At 45.1% G+C, this 21,680-nt stretch overlaps 1 long non-coding RNA gene and 1 other non-coding gene across 5 annotated transcripts in view; one reads left to right on the top strand and one right to left on the bottom strand.

Annotated features, from left to right (window-relative positions):
- The window catches only part of LOC109437569 (uncharacterized), a 41,091-nt gene extending 20,322 nt beyond the window's left edge, over positions 1-20,769 (top strand). For 2 of the 4 annotated variants that reach the window (XR_012490376.1, XR_012490373.1), the window contains 3 exons: positions 14,245-14,408; positions 15,445-15,712; positions 16,344-20,769. This is a non-coding gene — a transcript (uncharacterized LOC109437569). The remainder of the gene's footprint in view (positions 1-14,244; positions 14,409-15,444; positions 15,713-16,343) is intronic. The other 2 variants (XR_012490374.1, XR_012490375.1) reach the window with 2 other exon arrangements.
- Positions 560-8,483, bottom strand: LOC141567591 (uncharacterized). Its single transcript, XR_012490381.1, has 2 exons — positions 3,869-8,483; positions 560-3,092 (listed from the first exon to the last, which is right to left on the bottom strand). It is a non-coding gene; the product is annotated as an uncharacterized LOC141567591 (long non-coding RNA).
- Positions 20,770-21,680: the final 911 nt, after the last annotated feature.

The raw sequence follows: 21,680 nt of genomic DNA, 5'->3' as shown, positions 1-21,680 counted from the left end.
TGTGGATTCAAATCCTTTAATTTCCTTTGTAATCCGTAATCTAGTGAGTAAATGAGTGTCCTGAGTTCTGTGAACTGTTCTTACAAATTAGTAGAACCCAACGAGGAGGGAATGGGAACCTCTGATAGATAGTTTGTGCCTAAGATTGTGTCAATTTTCCTAAGAGGAAGAAGGATTATTTCTATATTTTCTAAAATATAACATAAAATTACCCATTTCAGTCATTTTTAAGTATACAATTAGTGGCATTAAGTACATTTACACTGTTGTGCAAGCATCACCACCATCCATGTCCATTAACTGTTTTCACCTTGCAAAACTGAAACTCTATATCCCAAACAATCACTCATCCTCTTTCCCCCAACCTTTGGGAACAACCATTCTACTGTGTTTATAAATCTGACTGTTCTAGGTATCTCATATAAGTGGGATCATCCAGTATTTGTCCTTTTGTGTCTGGTTTACTTCACTTAGAATAATGTCTTCAAGGTTTATTCATCTTGTAGTGTTAAGTCCGGGAATCTTTCACCCCTCAGAAAGACAGAGACACACACGATAATGCAAGTCACACAGCGAGGTTTATTTCCAGCTAGCTGGGGTCCCCGTCTCTGCCCGACGCAGCGGGTTTTAACAAGGACCCCTAGCCTACAAAGCTAAGGGTTTTTATAGCAGTTCTAAGGTGCTTAGTAATCACTAAAGTCTTAGGGAGTACAGTATGAACTTCAATTCTCACATAACTAAGACATTCTGTAATTTCTAAAGTCTTAGGGAGTGCAGGTTGTGCTATGCTTCAAAGGGTTTACAATAGATACGCTTCAAAAGCTTCCACATCAGGAGATAAAACATCTGGTCTCTATGCCCACATCTTGGAACTAATAATTAGGCCATTAGGTTGTTTTAAGCTCAAGGCTGTTAATCTTACTCTGACTTTAAAGTAGCAGTTCTCATGCTAACTTGAGCCCAGGGCTGCCAGGGCTGTTAACCCTATCTTAACCGTAAAGCGGCAGTCCTTATGCTAACAGTCTCTTACATTCCCCCCTGTTTGTTGTTCATAATGAGGAATCTTGCTCATTTATGGGCCAGCTGAGGTCTCCAGGGGCGGGCACTCTTTCATGTTGTTGTCTGAGGACCATGAGCTGGACAGTATTAACACGATCTTTTACAAAATTAATAAGCTTGTTTAATATGCAAGGGCCAAATGTTAAAATAAGCACAAGTAAAAGAATTGGGCCTACTAAGGTTGATACTAAAGTGGTGAACCAGGGGGATCTATTAAACCAAGTTTCAAACCAGTTTTCTTGAGCTTCTCTTTCACGTTTTCTCTTGGCTAGCCCTTCTCTAACTTTTGCCATAGATTCTTTTACTACTCCACTATGGTCAGCATAAAAACAGCATTCTTCCCCCAGCACAACACACAATCCACCTTGTTGGAGGAACAACAAATCAAGTCCTCTTCTATTTTGGAGTACTACTTCGGATAGGGAGGTGAGCGACTTCTCTAAATGACTAATAGAGGTTTTTAGTCTTTCTATGTCCTCATCTATGGCCACTCTCAGGGAGGTCATTCCTGATTGTTGAGTAGCTAGGGAAGCTATGCCGGTCCCAGCTCCGGCTATTCCTAAACTGAACAGAGTGGCAATGGTTAGGGCAGTGATGGGCTCTCTTTTACTTCTCACACTTGTGTCACTATCCCAATGTAAATACATACGCTCCTCAGGGTGATAGAGAACACGGGGCAATACAGCTACCAGGACACAGAATTCATTGGAGGCATTGAAGACCGAGGTAGATAGGCATGGGGTGAGGCCAGTCTTTGAACATATCCACCATCCATTAGCATTGGGGATGAACCATTTGATGTCACTTTTCCAACTAGGGGTGTGGTCTATGGAGGCACATAGACTTAGCTTAGCCCGGGGCACTCTCCCTAAACAGGTTCCATTGCAACCTTACTAGTTGCAGGGTTAAGCCAATTTTACGATCCCCCCATGAACACTGAGAGGGGTTCTTACTGTTAGAGGCGGTGTAAGTGGCATTAAGCCTAATTGCCTCATAGAACGGGGGCTTAACGTCATAGCACAACCAACAGGAAGTTGTGAGGTTAGGACTGGTGGCATTAAGGGCCTCATATACAGTGCGCATTAGTTTCCGTAATGAGTCTTCAGTAGCCTGTGTAACAGGGGTCGAAGGAGTTACAGGGGTCTCGGGCTGGGTTCCTTCGACTTTTCTTGTGGTGTCTTTATCCCTGGATATTCCCGGGGTCTTGGTAGGGATAAGAGGGGCCAGTACTTTATTTGGACCTACCTGAGTGCTAATTGTTTCGACCGACAGTCGAATAGTCAGAAGACCGCCGGGGTGGGGGCCCATCCATGCCAACCGACCTATATCTAATTGGAACCCCCAAGTTAATCCTGACAACCAACCACGCTCTTTCTGTGCCGCGTCTTGGTTAAATTGGACACGTACCTGGGGTACCTGGTTGTGGGGGTCCCTAAAGGAGAATTTGACAAGATCTTTATTCCCAACGTCCTACTGTCGAGGCCCGTCATAGGAGGTGACACAACTCCAGCTACCACAATAGTAGCGGTCTGGGCTGCCACAGGTTTTCCAATTGTTTCTGAGGTTCCCCGGACAAGCCCAAAACCCTTGTGTACTATGTCCTTGAGAGGTGTCGATTAAGGCCCGCTTGGACCTGACTGAGTAGTCATACTGCCGTCCACGTTTAAGGCCAAAAATGTCACGCAGGTCAAAAAAACAAGTCTGGCCACCAAGTATTGACTGGGGCAGTATAGGCAGTGCTATTAAGGGTAGTTTGGGTCTGTCCGTCCGTTAGGGTCCAGGTTAGCTTATGGGGTTGGTGTGGGTTGATCCCTGCGTGGCTTTTCTCCCAGATGTTGAGTAGAAGCAGGACTAGCAGCCACTCCATCGTTGGCGGATACAGGGGACTTGACGCTTCCTCGAGGCCTGAAGAGTTGCAGCTTCAGAGGGTTATCAGGGTGCTGCCGCGCAGTCCATTCTTCAGCTTGTGTCTGCTCCAGCTGGTTGGCTCGGCGCACGTGAGAGTGATGGACCCAAGGCCCGATGCCGTCAACCTTTAAGGCAGTGGGGGTAACCAGAATAACCACATAAGGACCTTTCCATCTTTCCTCCAGTGTTCGGGACCTGTGTCTCCTTACCCATACCCAATCTCCCGGAACGATGCCATGTTCCGGGTTTGGTGCGTCTTTAACTTCATACAGGGAACGCACTAGAGGCCAAATCTCATGCTGGACCCCTTGCAGGGCTTTTAAACTGGCCAGATAACTTGGGGCCACATTGGGGTCCAGATCCGAGAGAGTCCGGGAAATAATGGGGGGTGGTGCCCCGTATAGAATTTCGAAAGGTGTCAGACCATGTACATATGGTGAGTTCCGGACCCGGAAAATGGCATAAGGTAAGAGGGTCACCCAGTCCCCGCCAGTCTCGATGGCCAGTTTGGATAAGGTCTCCTTTAAAGTCCGATTCATTCTCTCTACCTGCCCTGAGCTCTGGGGATTATATTCACAATGTAACTTCCAATTGGTCCCCATAGCTTGGGCTAGCCCTTGTAGGACTTTACTGATGAAAGCTGGGCCGTTATCGGAGCTTAAAACTTCGGGGACCCCATATCTGGGAAAAATTTCTTCTAGTAACACCTTAGCAACAACTTGGGAAGTTTCCTCTTTCGGGGGGAGGCTTCCACCCAGCCTGAAAATGTGTCAACCATTACTAGTGAGTACTTATACCCACACCTCCCCGGCTTTACCTCAGTGGACACATTTTCAGGCTGGGTGGAAAAACTCGCGGACCTCCCAACTCCGTCCCGGCGCCCTTCCCCATACCCTCGTACCTGAATGTTGGGGTCCTTTTTTACTGGGTTTCATAGCCTGGCACCCAATGCACCGATCTACGATCTCTTGGATCTGAGCTGCTTGTCGGGGAAACCAGAGGCGGGAAGACTCGAGAATTGACAGCAACTTCTTTTTCCCCAAGTGGGTGGCTTGGTGCAGGTTGGAAAGAAGAAACAGTCCTAGGTGTGCCGGCAGTATCAATCTTCCTTCTGCATCCCGATGCCACCCCTGCTGATCAGACTCCGGACAGTGGTGGCTCTGGATCCAGTGCAGGTCTTCCGGAGTGTAGTCAGGTCGCGGTGGCAGGTGCGGGAGCTCGGGTGTGGGCAGGGTGAGGGCTAAAGCTGATGCTGGTGAAGCCATTGCCGCTATCTTGGCGGCTTTATCCGCTCGCCTGTTTCCTTCAGCTTCTGGAGTCCGTGCAGTCTGGTGCCCGGGGACGTGGACGACTGCAACTGCCCAGGGCATTTGCACGGCCATCAGCAGTCTCTGTATCTCAGGAAGATTGCGCAGAACTTTTCCTTCTGCTGTAACAAAGCCCCTCTCCCGGTAGATGGCGCCATGCACATGGACAGTGCCAAAAGCGTAGCGGCTATCGGTGTAGACAGTCACTCGTCTCCCTTTGGCCCGTTCCAGCGCTTCCGCCAGGGCAATCAGTTAGGCCTTCTGGGCTGAGGTCCCCGGGGAAAGCGAGGCACTCCGAATAATGTTCCCATCTTGGTTTACCACCGCAGCGCCCGCCCTCCGCACACCATCTGTAATGAAGCTGCTTCCATCAGTGTACCATATCAACTCACTGTTAGGTAATGCGGCGTCCTGGAGGTCGGGGCGCATCTGGGTGATTTCCGCCATGATCTCTTGGCAATCATGCAGAGGAGCCTCCAGATCCGGGGTCGGCAGCAGGGTGGCTGGATTCAGAGCGGTGGGTTCAGCGAAGATGATCCGGGGTGCGTCTAGCAAGAGTCCTTGGTAATGGGTTAGGCGGGCATTGGTCATCCACTTACCAGGGGGACATTTCAGGACCCCCTCTATGGCATGGGGGGTCACCACCTTCAGATGTTGCCCGAAAGTGAGTTTATCTGCATCCTTCACCATTAGGGCTACCGCCGCGATAATCCTTAAGCATGGGGGCCAACCTGCTGCAACTGGATCTAACTTCTTAGATAAATAGGCAACCGGACGTTTCCAAGGCCCCAGGTGCTGCATCAGTACCCCTTTCTCTATTCCCTTTCTCTCCTCAACGAAAAGAGTGAAGGGCTTCAGGGGGTCTGGCAATGCTAGGGCCGGGGCTCTTAAGAGGGCGACCTTGAGTTTCTCATATGCCTTCTGTTGGTCTGCCCCCCAGGCCCAAGGGACCTTGTCCTTGGTTGCATCATACAGAGGCTTCGCTATTTCATCATACCCCAGAATCCACAGCTTGCAGTAGCCTGTCGTCCCTAAAAACTCACGGACCTATCGGGCTGAGGTCGGGACTGGAAGTCTAAGAATAGTTTCTTTAATGGCCTCTGTCAGCCACCTAGTTCCTTCTTGCAGCTTATATCCTAGATAGATGACTGTTTGCTTGCATATATGGGCCTTCTTTGCACTGGCCCGATAGCCTAGCTGCGCCAGCTCTTGGAGGAGGTCTCCAGTGGCCTGCCGGCATTCAGCTTCAGATGGGGCCGCCAGGAGCAAATCATCTACATACTGCAGGAGCGTAACTGAAGTATGGCTCTGGCGAAACGAATCCAAATCCTGATTTAGGGCTTCATTAAACAGAGTTGGAGAGTTCTTGAAGCCTTGCGGTAGTCTAGTCCAGGTCAGCTGCCCGGGGGTTCCCGAATTGGCATCATGCCATTCGAAGGCAAAAATGTGTTGGCTGCTAGGTGCCAGGGCTATGCTAAAAAATCCATCTTTTAGGTCTAAGGTAGAATACCAAATATGTGAAGGGGGTAAATGACTTAGTAAGGTATATGGGTTAGGGACCGTGAGGTGGATGTCTTCAACCCTCTTATTCACTTCCCTCAGGTCCTGGACTGGCCTATAATCGTTCCCCCTGGCTTCTTAATGGGGAGGAGTAGGGTGTTCCAAGCAGAATGGCAAGGTTTTAGTATTCCAGCTTCCAGGAGATGGTTAATGTGTGGGGCAATCCCTTTTCGCCCTTCAGAGGACATGGGGTACTGGCGGATCCGGACAGGCTGAGCCGAGGCTTTAAGTTCAACTACTACTGGTGCTTGGCGGACCGCTCGACCTACACCCACTATTTCTGCCCACGCCTGAGGGTACGTTTTAACCCAATAGTCCATCTCATGGGGCCATCCAGAAGGGGGAAGGTTGGAGGGTTTGTCTTGCAGGGCAAACAGGCGATGTTCATCCGCAAGAGACAGGGTCAAAATATGGAGGGGCTGTCCTTGGCCATCTAATACCTTGATGCCATCCGGCTCAAAATGGATTTGGGCCTTGATCTTAGTCAGGAGATCGCGCCCCAATAAGGGGGCCGGGCATTCAGGGATAACCAGGAAGGAGTGGGTAACTTGGTGGCGGCCTAAGTCCACTTGGCGCTTACTGGTCCACCGATAAGCCTTAGACCCAGTTGCCCCCTGCACCAAACTGGTTTTCTGAGACAAGGGCTCTGTATGCTTGTTCAAAACTGAGTACTGAGCTCCTGTATCTACCATGAATCCTACTGGCTTCCCCTCCACATATGCAGTTACCCAAGACTAGGGGAGGGGATCCGAGTCCCATCCCCTCTAATCACTGTCCATCCCTGCCAGCAGAACTCGTGCATCCTGCCCAGTCTGGCCCTGGCGCTTGGGGCACTTCCTCTTCCAATGTCCATACTCTCTACAGTAGGCACATTGTCTCCTATCCAGTTGGGGGCGCGGTCTCCACGGTTGGGCTGGCCCGGCCGGATTCGGTCTTTCCCTGACTGTACCTTGTACGCCTGCCAACAAGATCTTGGCCATCTCCCTCTGCTGCCTCCTATTCTCCCTACTCTGATGTTCTCTGTCCTCCTTCCTGATTCATTCCTGTAATTCCTGATTTTCTTTCCTAATTCTATCTTCCCTTTCTTCGGGAGTCTCTCGAGTGTTGAAGACTCTTTCCGCTACTTTCATCAAATCCCGAATAGACATCTCTCTTAGTCCCTCCTGTTTATATAATTTCTTATATCTGGGGCGGCCTGGTTTATAAAGGACATAATTACAGCCGACTGGTTCTCCTCTGCTAGGGGATCCAATGGGGTGTACTGCCTATAAGCATCATAGAGGCGCTCCAAAAACACGGCCGGGCTTTCATTTTCCCCTTGCATTATAGCTTTTACCTTGGCCAGATTGGTGGGGCGGCGTGCCGCCGCTCGGAGACCTGCCATAAGAGTCTGGCGGTAAACTCAGAGACGCTCCCTACCTTCTGCATTAGCATAATCCCACTCCGGTCTGTTCAAGGGAAAGCGCTCATCAATCAGGTTCGGTAGAGTCGTTGGCCGTCCATTGTCGCCGGGGACATTCTTTCTGGCCTCGGTGAGGATCCGCTCGCGCTCTTCGGTGGTGAATAAAGTCTTAAGAAGCTGCTGGCAATCATCCCAAGTGGGACTGTGCGTGTGCATGACAGACTCAAACAGGTCAGTTAAACCTTTCGGGTCCTCAGAAAAAGAAGGGTTTTGGACCTTCCAGTTGTACAGATCACTGCTTGAAAAGGGCCAATACTGGTATGCACGCTCCCCATCTGGGCCAGTCCCTCCTAGGGCTAGCACAGGGAGAATCGGCGCCCCCGCGGAGGTGGAGGAGGATGGCTCCTCCTCTGGAGTTTCTTCCCGGTGTCTACGAGACCTCAATCCCCTCGCCGGTCCTTGGACTGGGGCAGGGGGAGCCGGTGTAGAGGGAGCCGTTGAATAAGGAAGCTCAGAAGTGGCAGCGGCCTCAGGCTGGAGTGGCGCCGGCGCGTAAGGGGCGGGGGGGTTCTCTTCAAAATCTAGATCTATCAAAGAAGGATGTATGTTTGACCCTTCCTGTAGGATGGGTTTTTGGGCCGGCTTCTCCGGGGGTTTCGGGCTAGCCGTGGGCCCCGCCGGCTGGCAGGAGGGTTCTGAAACAGTCAGGACCTTGGGGGGATCTTCCGGCTTATCGGGGACAAAGGGTTTAAGCCAGGAGGGAGGACTCTCCACTAAGGCTTGCCATACCAGAATATAGGGATATTGGTCCGGGTGGTGCCGATTAACAATCTCTCGGACCTTCTTAACGATGTCCGAGAAAAAGTCCCCTGGGGGGGCCAGCCCACATTAAAAGTAGGCCACTCTGCAGAGCAGAAGGTATTAAACTTACCTTTTTTCACTTCCACGCCATAATCACGAGCTTTGGCGCGGATGTCAGGAAAATGGTTCAGGAACAGAGTCTTAGGTGTTACTTGAGCCTGTCCCATAATGGTTATAAAGAGAAACCAGGAAAAGACAAAAGAAAGGACCGAAAACACAATGCCAGAAAATACACAACTTCGCACAGGACTTTTCAACACCCGCCGGCCGGTCAACCACACTACATCCACAGGCGCCGTTTCAATCACACCATACTCAGGATCCTTACCCCGGGCCCGTCCGAACGGCATCCACTACGGACGTCGTTGGGCCACCTTCTCGTCGGGGACGTCTCCCACGACTTCCAGAGTTGGAGCCTTCAGGGTCGTAACCCACTCCTTCCTTCCCGTGAGAATTTTCAAAGAGACCAGACCAAGCAGAGACCAGACCAAGCAGAGACCTGTTTCATCCTCTGGCCGAGGACCCGTTTCAGCCCTCCCTGATTAAGACCGGGGAGCCCTGTTTCAGACTTCCTCCGGTCAGAGGTGGCCAAACCTCTTACCGCGGTTCCCTATGTAAACCTCGGTATCGGGAGTTGTCTGTTTCTCTGAGGGGGGGTGATCCCGGACGAGCCCCCAAATGTTAAGTCCGGGAATCTTTCACCCCCTCAGAAAGACAGAGACACACACGATAATGCAAGTCACACAGCGAGGTTTATTTCCAGCTAGCTGGGGTCCCCGTCTCTGCCTGACGCAGCGGGTTTTAACAAGGACCCCTAGCCTACAAAGCTAAGGGTTTTTATAGCAGTTCTAAGGTGCTTAGTAATCACTAAAGTCTTAGGGAGTGCAGGTTGTGCTATGCTTCAAAGGGTTTACAATAGATACGCTTCAAAAGCTTCCATATCAGGAGATAAAACATCTGGTCTCTATGCCCACATCTTGGAACTAACAATTAGGCCATTAGGTTGTTTTAAGCTCAAGGCTGTTAATCTTACTCTGACTTTAAAGTAGCAGTTCTCATGCTAACTTGAGCCCAGGGCTGCCAGGGCTGTTAACCCTATCTTAACCGTAAAGCGGCAGTCCTTATGCTACCAGTCTCTTACATTAGCAAGTATCAAATTCCATTGCTTTTGAAGGCTGAATAATCCATTATATGGATACGCATATATATTATATATATTTGTATGTATCACAGTACACTTGGGTTGTTTTCACCTGTTGTGAATGATGCTGCTATAAACATTGATGTACAAATATCTGTTTGAATCCCTATTTTTAATTCTTTGAGGTTTATACCCAGAAGTGGAATTTCTGGACCATGTGGCAAAGAATTTTAAAAATAAACAGATGTTACCAACCAGCGTATTTTAAATAGTAAACAATGGCCAAATAAATTTCTCCAAGGAATTTGTTAATTTTAAATATTTAATATTTTAACATTTCCTAACCAATTAATAAAGTTTCATTCTATGAAAATAAATATTTAAATCTATATATATAGATGGAAAACCTGTAAAATTTATATACTAGTATACACAAATGCATATGAAGCCATATGTGATATCTATACTTTAATTTTAAATGGGGTCACATTTTAGTACAGTCCAATAGAAATTTCTGTGCTAATGAAAATGTTCTATATTAGTGCTGTCCAATATGATAGCCACAAGCCACAAATGACTACTAAGCACTGAAAAAGTGGCTGGTATGACAGGAACTGAATTTTTATTTTTAATTTGTGTGTAGTCACATATGGCTAGTGGCTACCCTACTGAACAGCATAGATCTAGAAAGCATTTTGTGAACCATTCGATTTACTGGCTGTGTCTTCTCAATTTAGTAAATGTACTCCACAAACACTGGCACCTATTTATTTGATGGCATCAATAGGTTGGAAAGTGTAATGTAAAACTATAACTAAATCACAACTAAACTATAAAAAAATCACAGCAGAACTGAAACTATCAGGATACATTTTAAGAAAATGTACATGGTCCAAACGAAGGAGCTAAAATACACTAAGGCACTTTAAAAAACATTAATATTAGGAATGGTGGGCCACGTATTCAACTCAGAAGTTAAAAAAAGAAAAAAAAGCATGAATACTTAGGAAAATGTATGCGATGTGGGTGGTTTTGAGGCAAAGACTACTTAAAATAATTTATTCAGAAAGACATTTTCTGGTGAGGGGATATTTTGAACCAACATTTACGGGAGGAGAATGAATTGTGTGAGGACTGAAAGGAAAAGATTTCAAGATAAAGAGTAACTTCAAGAGTCCTGAGGTAGGAAATGAGCAAAAATCAAAGGCCCAGAAGAGAGACTGTCTGTCTGACTGGCTTGGATAAATCTATAATAACATATATCCACCATTATGTCATACAGTTTTTTTCACTGCCCTGAAGATCCTCTGTGCTTTTCACCCCCCCACCACACCCTGGCACCTGATCTTTTTATTGTCTCCATAGTTTTGCCTTTTCTAGGATGTCATATAGTTGAAATCATACAATGCGTAGCCTTTGCTGACTGGTTTCTTTTACTTAGCCTATACATTTAATTTTCCTCCACGTCCTTACATAGCTTGACAACTCATTTTGGTTTTTTAGTGCTTAATATTCCATTGTCTGGATGGATCACAGTTTATTTATCCATCACTTCCTAAAGGACATCTGTGTGTGTGTGTGTGTGTGTGTGTGTGTGTCCACGTGTTTGTGTGTGTCCTTAACAAGATTTTTAAAAACTTTAAAAAGATTTTTATTAAAACATGCTAACATACAACATTATATTAGTTTCAACGTACATCAAGTTATCCAACAGTACTCAGCTGGCACTATACATAGTTATCACTATATTATTGCTTATATTCCCTGTGCTAAAGAAGTGATCACCATGATAAGTCCAGCAACCATCTGACATTGTACCATACTATCACAATATTACTGACTACATTTCCTATGCTGTATATTACATCCCTAAGACTTATTTGTTTTATACCTGGAACTTTGAACCTCTTATTCCCCTTTACTTCCCCCCCCCCTTTTTTAAATTTTTCAATTATAGTTGACATTCAATATTATTTTATATTAATTGCAGGCGTACAGCATAATGGTTAGATATTTATATAAGTTATGAAGTGATCTCCCTGACTAGTACCCACCTGACACTATACATAGTTATTACCATATTTTTTATATTTCCTATGCTTTACTTTATATCCTCATGACTATTTTATAACTGCCAATTTGTATTTCTTAATCCCTTCTCCTTTTTCACCTTGCTCCCAACCCCGTCCCATCTATCACCCAATAGATCTAGTACTCATATGACACAATGTATAGTCATTACATTATTGGCTATATTCCTTATGCTATACCCTACATCCCCATGACTACTGTGTAACAACAAATTTGTACTTCTTAATCCCTTCCCTTTTTCACGTACTCCCAACCCCTTCCCATTGGCAATCATCAAAATGTTCTCTGTGTCTATGAGTTTGTTTCTGCTTTGTTGTTTATTTTGTTCTTTAATTCCACTTATAAGTGAAGTCATATGACATTTGTCTTTCACTGTCTGACTTGCTACACTCAGCACAATACCCTCTAGGTCTACCTATGCTGTTGCAGATGGCAAGATTCTACTGCATATATGTACCACCTCTTTATCCACTCATCCACTCAGGGACACCCAAGTTGCCGTCATATCTTGACTAGTGTAAATAATGCTGCAATGAACATATGGATGAGCACGTCCCCTCGAAGTAGCATTTTGGGTTTCTTCAGATAAATACCCAGAAGTGGGATTACTAGGTCCTTCTTTGTCCCTTGTTATAGTCTTTGTTTTAAAGTCTATTTTATCTGGTATAAGTATTGCTACTCCAGATTTTTGTTTGTTTGTTTGCTTCCATTTTCATGAAATATCTTTTTTCCATCCCTCTCCATTCAGTCTCTGTGTATCTTTCAATCTGAAGTGCATCTCTTGTAGGCAGCACTTGTTTTCTTATCCATTCAGCCCCTCCTAAAAAAACAAACACATTTATTTTAAGTGTTTTTCCAGGACCTATCAGTTCCAAGTCAAATTATTATTTTCAATCTAGTTGTGGAGGGCGCAGTTCACTGGCCCATGTGGGAATCGAACCGGCGACATTGGTGTTATGAGTACTGAGCTGTAACCAACTGAGCCAACGGCCGCCTATAAATTGTCTTTTAAATATTGGAGGGGTGGCCAGGTGGCTCAGTTGGTTAGAGCACGAGCTCTGAACAACACTATTGCTGGTTCGATTCCCACATCGTCCAGTGAGCTGCGCCCCCCATGATGGGCCCTGGAGAAACACACTGTTCCCCAATATTCCCCGATAAAATTAAAAAATATATATATTGGAAAAAAGCCTAAAACATTTCAAGTCAAATAAAAACATTTTTTTCCTTTTTATTAAGTGTTTTTCTGGGACCCATCAGCTCCAAGTCAAGTAGTTGTTTCAATCTAGTTGTGGAGGGTGCAGCTCACAGTGGCTTATGCGTGGATCTAACTGGCAACCTTGTTAAGAGCACTGCGCTTTAACCAACTGAGCTAACCATCTGCAAAAGCATTTCTTGACCACTACTGTCACACACCTGGTCCACTGCCAAGCCCCAGGTGTGATAGTACCATGCATGTATCTATCTATTTTAAATATATACCCCAATCTATTTTTCCCCCCTTCTTCTGCCTTCCCAATCCCTCCCCACTCTGGTTCAAGCAGTTGTTTCTCAGTCTAGTTGTGTAGGACACAGCTCCCTGGCCCATGGTGGTATGAGCCTTGCACTCCTCTTGGCTGAGGCAGTCGGTCACCGGTCGTTGGTAGGCTGCTCACAGCAGCTCATGGCAGCTCTCGCCGGCTGCGGTCACTCATGATGGCTGCCGGCCACTCCTGGCAGCACATGATATACCCCATGGCAGCCCACACTGACCTCCAGCTGCTCACGACAGCCCAGCTCCAGGGAGAGCCGTTGTTCACAATCTTAGCTATAGAGGGCACAGTTCATTGGCCTTTGTGGGAATCAAATCTGCAACTTCGGCGTTAGGAGCACGGCACTCCAACCACCTGAGCCACCGAGCCGGCCTGATCTATATTTTTTTAAAAATTGTACCGGTGTTTTAAAAACTTGTCTCTCACTTTGTTCTGTGTGCATTTGAAATAGTTTTCATGAAACAGCACAATTAGATGAAGATTCATAAACTGATAAAAATCAGAATTGAGGTAAATTACAGACAATTCTAGGACCAGTGACAAGTTGCATATAGCAGATCCCTCACAATGTTTAAAATTCAGTCCGATGTTGGAATTTGATCCCTATGAGAACAGCAGGCTGGAATATACATGCCAATACAAAATTATCCTGTCTGAGATGACAACATGTGTGTGAGTGGTTAGATGTTTTTGTGAGTATGTGTTTGTGTGTGTGCCAAACACGGCCAACTCTTAGAGGCAAAAAGATTTTCAGTTGTCAACAAAAGAGTTGGCTTCACAAGTGTGATTTTCAACACTTTGGCAGCAACAAAATCCTGATATAAATCCAATATGGCTGAACAAAGATGGGAGCATGGAGTGACCCAAGCATGGAATGGGAATGTGGCAGACAATGCCAGACACCATGGTCCACATAAAGGATGGCTGCTCTTTCCCCAGAGCAAGGAAGGCCACTAAGTTGGGACACGCACTCTTCAGTTTCTACACTTGACTGGTAGGTCAGAAGGAGTCAGTTTAGATATAACTCAAAGAATTTGGAGGCTATTTATTGCCTTATTCTAAGTAAACAATACTTGTGTGGGTTAATGACTGGGGGGATAAGATGGAAACAATTGGGTAGGTCCGAGAGAGGCAGGAGTTAAAGTGATGGGACTGAAAAATGAATGAGGAAGGCAGAGAAAGATGGTGGGGTCATAAGTAAACCTTAAGATTATGACTTGCTAGCAAGGTTTCTCAGCTACAATTTATCTTCTCCCAGACTACAGCACACAATAAATGGTGCCGTAATACAATTCAAATTCAGTTCAGTGGAAACAATTTCCTATATCACAGGCCTCAGGGTTCAGGAGCATCTGTGTACTGATTGGGAATCTGTTGTTACAGGGGAGGGTGACCTCTGCGGACATCACTGTGGACTTCACCCAGGGGAAGTGGCAGTAGCTGAGGCCCAAACACAGAAACATGGACACTTCTAGGACCAGCGACACTGGACAATTTTAGGACCAGGGATGTGACACTGGAGAGCTGCAACAACCTGGTCTCCGTGGGTGAGCATGGCTTCCCAGGCAGGCCAACTCAAAACCTGAAGCCAGAGACTCATGGGTGCTCCCCCGTTTGGCTTCCTAGCTTCGGCTTTTAGGTGGTTTTTGCTTTGCATACATTCAGGGCAGGACCGGCATGATGGGGCATGTGAAGGGCACAGGTGCTCAGTTTAAGGAGCCCTCAGTCTCAGGGTTGTGTAATTATGGAGAGAATGAGGGCCTCTGTCAGTCATGTGGGTGGGCACCTCTCCCTCTATCCTGGTCCTGGCCCTGAGTTTTGGAAAAGCTCCATCCTCTAAGACAAAAAGCAATGCTTTTTGGAGGGGCTGCTCTTGGGTGTTCCGTGAAGCTGTGTCTTCCCCACCCACCCCTTCAACCAGTGGCATATTCTGTCACACAAACACACACTCACACAAACATTCACATACAACATCACACCCTCACAAAACAGCCACACAAACAGCCACCCACACACAAGCATTCCTTCACACACAATACACCCTCACGAAAACATCCACACACTCACCAACACCCCACACACAAACATACAATACCCACACACTACAAACACACTATCACATAAGCACACGGAATGCTCAGACTCCCATAAAATTATGCTCTCACACTCACAGCAGTCATGCAGACACATGCAAATACATACTCACACAGAAACACAAATACTACATCAACCCTCAGACTCACACACACAAACACTGACACACAACATCAACCTCTGGGGTGTTTTCTGTGAACAGGAGGAGAGGACACCATCAAATCTGAGGTGATCCTCTGGTTGGAATGAGGAGTGGAGCCGGGCAGTGGGAGACCTGCTGAGGGGCCGTCCAGGTGTGTGACCAGGAGAGCGCTGGTGGTGGGCCTACGTCACACAGGAGCCACTGAGTTTTGTTTTTTTTTAATGATGAAATCATTTGGCAGTGAGTAGGGGCAGTTGTGACTACCTCTGAAAGCTGAAATAAATCTCCAGGTATTTTTCTCCACATGGCACTGTTCTTTACATTTTTACCTGAATTTTTTTTTCCAGGTAAATTCTATTTCTTAGCTCTGCTCAAGAGTCTCCTTGGGCTCCCATTTTCTCCCCATGGCTAAGTCTCCTTTGAAGAGATCAGCAACCTTTCATCAGCTCATTTCCTTCTGTTGCCTTCACTCCTCTTGGTGAAAGATTTGATCTCCCTCGTCCCACCTCAGTCTCTCCATCATCTTGGCCATGAAACTTCAACCAGCCCTTCTTTCCCTACAAAAGCTGCTGGCCTGGATGTGAGTACTGGCTTCCAACTCCTCCCATCTTCAAGGTACAGAGTTCTTTTTCCCTCTGGGCTGACTTTTAGAGGACCTGGCTTTGCCCTGTTGCTCTAGGTAAGGGGGCTACATAATTTGTGTGCTCCAGTACAAAGTGTGGGGTGCCTTTTCCAAAAAGTAGGAAAAAAGTTCTAACCTTTTTTCTGTGCCACCTCACTGTCAAATCTTGTTAGACACCAGAGAAAAATTCACCACAGATAGGAACACCATGCACATGGGAACGCCACACTGGAACTCTGCAGGGAAAAAACATAGGAATGCCTTCACTTATTGGTTAGCCTGGAATAGCCACCCAGGGATTCATATCGAAATGGCCTGTAATGTAAATGCTGTATCTGAGGGCAGTGAGGATGTAACATACGGAGTTTTCTTTGAAGATTGATTTGGCTCTTGTTTAGCAAATATTTTTACTAAATGTCTTTTTTTTTTTTTTACGATTTTATTGGGGAAGGGGAACAGGACTTTATTGGGGAACAGTGTGTACTTCCAGGACTGTTTTCCAAGTCAAGTTGTTGTCCTTTCAATCTTAGTTGTGGAGGGTGCCGTTCAGCTTCAAGTTGTTGTCCTTTCAGTCTTACTTGTGGAGGGCACAGCTCAGCTCCAAGTCCACTTGCCATTTTCTAGTTGCAGGGGACACAGCCCACTATCCCTTGCGGGAGCCGAACCGGCAACCTTGTGGTTGAGAGGATGCACTCCAACCAACTGAGCCATCCAGGAGCTCAGCGGCAGCTCAGCTCAAGGTGCCGTGTTCAATCTTAGTTGCAGGGGGCGCTGCCCACCATCCCATGTGGGACTCGAGGAATTGAACCGGCAACCTTGTGGTTGAGAGCCCACTGGCCCATATGGGAATCGAACCAGCAGCCTTCGAAGTTAGAAGCATGGAGCTCTAACTGCCTGAACCACCGGGCCAACCCTACTAAATGTCTTTTGTACACCAGGAACTTCTTTAAACATTGGAGGTGTACCAATAAACCAAATATGCCTAAAACCATCATGGAGTTTTATTCCAGTGAATAATGTCTAGTGATATCCATTTCTTTAAAAATGTAAATACTTTCACTAAGTGGGGCTAAAATACACATCAGAAAATGTAACAACATTTCAGTGTTGCCTCACTCATATGTTCTGGATTGATTATATATTTTATCTAGGAACATGTTGTGTTAAGTAAATAAATTTAGAAACTGAGGAGAAATACTAATAAATAATACACATAAATAAATAACACAAAATAAATGAATAACACCTAGATGTCTACAATGTCAGGAAAGGAAGAGAGATAAATAGACACTTCTAACTGTAAAAGTCTCTGTCCTCTGCCCACCTCACTTAGTTTAAAAAAAAAAGAAAGTGTGAATAATTGATCTCACTTGATGAGTAGGAGGAAAAACTCAGGATGGTTGGCTCCAGCCATTCTGAGCTCCTTGATTCCTGGAATCAGTCTGTCTGTAGGATGCATACATTCTTGGTGCTCCCTGCCATGCAGAATCTTACTTACTCCTCCCAAGTGTCACATGTATATGTCTGCTTGAGAAAACCAAGACCATGTGTGGACCCTGGGATGCAAAGTAGACTGGACAATAACATTTTTAGCTCTCCCATCTTTACAACTCTGGAAGGTAAGCTAGATGATGATTAAAATGGGGGTTAGTTAGATCAAGTCTCTCCCATACTCCCTTCCACAGTCCAGCCCTTTGAAGATAAACTCCTTTCAAACTTCAAATTCCAAAATACAGCAGAAACATCTTCTTGCCTAAGATGATACAACCATCCCTCATCTAAATGGAAACACACAAAACCTCTTTCCGAATGGGGAAATAAAAAGTCTTCTGAGTCACTCCATTACTCTCTGAATTATTCCTTCTATATTTCGGCCACTACCTTGTCTTTTTATCTCCCCTCCCCTTTCACCCACCTCCTCTGCCCCCACACTCCGGTTTAAGCCATTGTTTCTCATTCTAGTTGTGTAGGACACAGCTCCCAGACCCATGCTGGTATTATGAGCCTTGTGATCCCCCAGCTGAGGCTGTTGGTCGCCAGTCATTGGTTGGACACTCACAGCAGCTCACAGCAGCTCTTGCCAGCTGCCAGCCACTCACGCTGGCCACTGACCACCCATGGTGGCACATGATAGCCCACAGCTGCACACAGCAGCCTGCGCCAGCTTCCAGCTGCCCACGGCAGCCCAGCTACAGAGAGAGCTGTTGTTCACAATCTTAGCTGTAGAGGGTGCAGCTCACTGGCCCATGTGGGAATCTAACCAGCGGCCTTCGGTGTTAGGAGCATGGAGCTCCAACCACCTGAGCCACCAGGCCGTCCCCTTGTCTTTTTATCTTGTGACCTAGGGAGTGAAATGAACATTGAAACACCAACAAACCACCATATATGCCATAGTAGGGGAAAGAGGTAAGGATAAAGTGAAATTTGGATAGATGTATAGATTGAGTGAGAGGTTGCTATGGTGTGAAGACATTGGCCTCAGAAATGGTGGCATTCCTTCTCATGGCATATAAATGCCTTGAGTTTTAGAGTTTATTGCTTTTTGTTACTTTCTCTGCCTTTTGGTAGTGTCCAAGAAGGTCAAACACACACACAGGAAGTAGAGAGAGCAAAGTAGATAAGGCAACACATTGACAAACATATTATTTTGGAGAGAAAATTATACAAGGTCTGACAATTAAGTTCGCAAACTTTGTTGCACTGATGTTGCTAACTTTTTTTGATATCAGAGGGATTATTCATTATGAATTTGTACCAACTGGACAAACAATTAACCAAGTTTATTATTTGGAAGTGCTGAAAAAGCTGCGTGAAAAAATTAGATGACCTGAACTTTTCACCAACAATTCATGGCTCTTGAATCACAACAACACACCAGCTCGCACAGCACTGTCTGTGAGGGAATTTTTAGCCAGTAAACAAATAACTGTATTGGAACACCCTCCCTACTCACCTGATCTGGCCCCCAATGACTTCTTTCTTTACCCAAAGATAAAGGAAATATTGAAAGGAAGACATTTTGATGACTTTCAGGACATCAAGGGAATACAATGACAACTCTGATGGCCATTCCAGAAAGAGTTCTGGTGTTGGCGTCGGTGCATAGCTTCCCAAGGAGAGTACTTCGAAGGTAACCGCAGTGATATTCAGCAATGAGGTATGTAGCACTTTTTCTAGGTTGAGTTCGCAAACTTAATTGTCCAACCTCGTATATAAACAAATTTATATATGATAATTATGTGTATGAGATTGGAAGAAAGTACACTAAAATAGTAGTAGTGGAATTATAGATATATTTTTGTTTCTTTTTTATAGTTTCTTTTCACCTTAAATGCTAAAATAATTTTAAAAATCTTGTACATATGGTTTTGTTTTTCTCTTTTTCATACCTACTCTGCTCACGTTTCCCCACATTTGATACATCACCAGGCTTTTCTTATCTTTCTGCATCCATAAAGTCCTTTCAATGTTCGCACATCTACTCATATGGCCTACAGACACTGGTACTTTATAGGCTGTGTAAGCCTTGGCCACAAGTTTAGGTTATACATTTATGAAGACTTATAGACTTATTCATATTAACAAACTACTCACCCAGAACACCAGCACCTTATTCAGTGTCTCAAAAATGAGCTCGGGCTGGCTGAAACAATCAAAGGAACTCATGGATGTACGTAATAATACAAATGTCCAATTGGAGGGCAGACATGTGGGATGCAGTGAGGTTCTATCCAGCAGCTCAAGCAATGTTGAAGAGAACTCAGTTTCTCTGCTTCTGTCCACACTCTCCCCTGTGTTGACTTGACCCTCAGTTTCCACCTGGTGGTTTTCCAGTCACCCCAAGTTCTGTCTTCTGCACAGCAAGATGCCATACCACTCCACGTTATCCAGGGGACAGGAGAGCAAGCATCTTTTTTAGAAACCCTAGCGAATGTCTCTTGTGTTCTCATCGATTCTCCCTGGGTTATGTATACTCTCTGGACCAGTCACTGGTTGGACTAGAGGTGGGGTGCCCTGACTAGTCAGACTCAGGCAGGTCTATTCTTAGAGGTGAGCATAGGTCAGTTCTACCCAGAAATCATGGCTGAAATGGAGAGGGACGGTTCCTAAAGGAAATTTGGTGCAATCTCATATTCGCATTCAACTAGTCAGTGATACCATGGCTCCATTAAAAAAATATATCCAGGATCTGATTGCTTCTCAACACTACTATCCTGATTTGAATTACTGTTTCCCCGCCAACTGGATTTTTTAGCAATATCTTCACAGTGGTCTCCTGTATCCACTTTTGCCCCTTACAGACTCAGAACGATGGCCAGAAAACAGAAACAAACCAAATGCCAATCACCTGGTGAATGGATAAATTGTGGTACAGCTATAGGGTGGGATACTACTCAGCAAAAAAAGAATGAATGACTGCTATTCACAACAACATGGATGAATCTCAAAATCACGATGATGAATAAAAGAAGCCAGACACAAGAAAGTATGTATCATACAATAGCCAAGATATGGAAGCAACCTACGTGTAAATTGATAGACAATTGGATATAGAAGATGGAATGTTACTTGGCCATGAGAAAATGAAATCTTGCCACTTGCAACAACATGAATGGAGGTATTATTCTAAGTGAAATAAGTTAGACAGAGAAAGACAGATCTCACTTATATGTGGAATCTAAAAAACAAAATAAACAAACAAACAAAACAGAAACAAACTCATAGATACAGAGAACAAGCTGATGATTGCCAGATGGAGGAGGTTGGGGAGTTGGGTAAAAAAGTAGAAGGAATTAAGAAGTACAAATTGCCAGTTATAAACATAGTCACGGGGACATAAAGTAAATCACAAAAAATACAGTCAACAATATTGTAGTAACTGTGTATGGTGTCAAATGCGTACTAGACTTATTGCGATGATCACTTCATAAATGAGCTCAAGATCATAAGTTATATAAATGTCTCATCACTATGCTGTACACCTGCAATTAATATAATATTGTATGTCAACTGTCATAGAAAGATAACAATTTTTCTCCAAGTACATACATAAAAAAGTTTAGAAAATACAACTAATCTATAGTGTTTTTCTGGGGAGGGGGTTGTGGGGGGACAGGTGGGAGGATTAAAAAGGGGCAGGTGGAAACTTCTGGGGGGTGATGGACACTGTCTTGATTGTGGTGATGGTTTCACCACACATATCAAAAAGCATCGAAACAATCAAATAATATTTTAAAAAAATCAAAATCAAATCAAACTAAAAAACATCAATATAAGGACAAAAGCAGCGATTAAGGAATCAGAAAATTGTGTAATGTGTGCGTACTGGATTTAACAGGACAGAACTCTGGGTTAGACAGGCAACCCCAAACCGGAGTCTAGTTTCTGCTGGAGACGCTTACAAAGACCCTTTTATTAGTTGGCTTCTACCACTACCTAGTGGCAACACAGAGAAACGACCACAGAAATTCGCAGACACTCAGGCTCAAACCGGAAAGCACGATAATGAAATAGTCAAAGGCATGTGCGTCTTCAGGAATGCCGAGTTATTGTTCTCAAAATTGCACTGACATTAAAGGTAGAAAAATGCAAACGTCCCAATGGGCTCATACTCATCCTATATGTTAGTGACTTTAATTCTTCCCTGAACAATGAAAGAAATTATAAATAAATAAATAAATAAATAAATAAATAAATAAATAAATAAATAAATAAATAAAAGAGAAAGGACAAAAAAGGAGAAAGAAAAAAAATGAATATGTATTATTTAGAGCAGAGACTTCTCGGGGTAACGTTCTCAGGCTTCCTAAATCAGACACTCTAAGGGGGGGCCCAGCACTCTGCTTAGAGCCCCAACTTCCCTCCTACCCCCACCCCCCGACTCCATCACAGCATTCTGATGCAACTCAATTTTGACATCCGCTGATTTAGAGCAGTACTTCTCACGCAGAGCCAGCGATT

This window comes from Rhinolophus sinicus, linkage group LG11, assembly GCF_036562045.2.
Source record: "Rhinolophus sinicus isolate RSC01 linkage group LG11, ASM3656204v1, whole genome shotgun sequence".
Classification (NCBI taxonomy): domain Eukaryota; kingdom Metazoa; phylum Chordata; class Mammalia; order Chiroptera; family Rhinolophidae; genus Rhinolophus; species Rhinolophus sinicus.
This window is presented reverse-complemented; position numbering and strand designations above follow the sequence as displayed.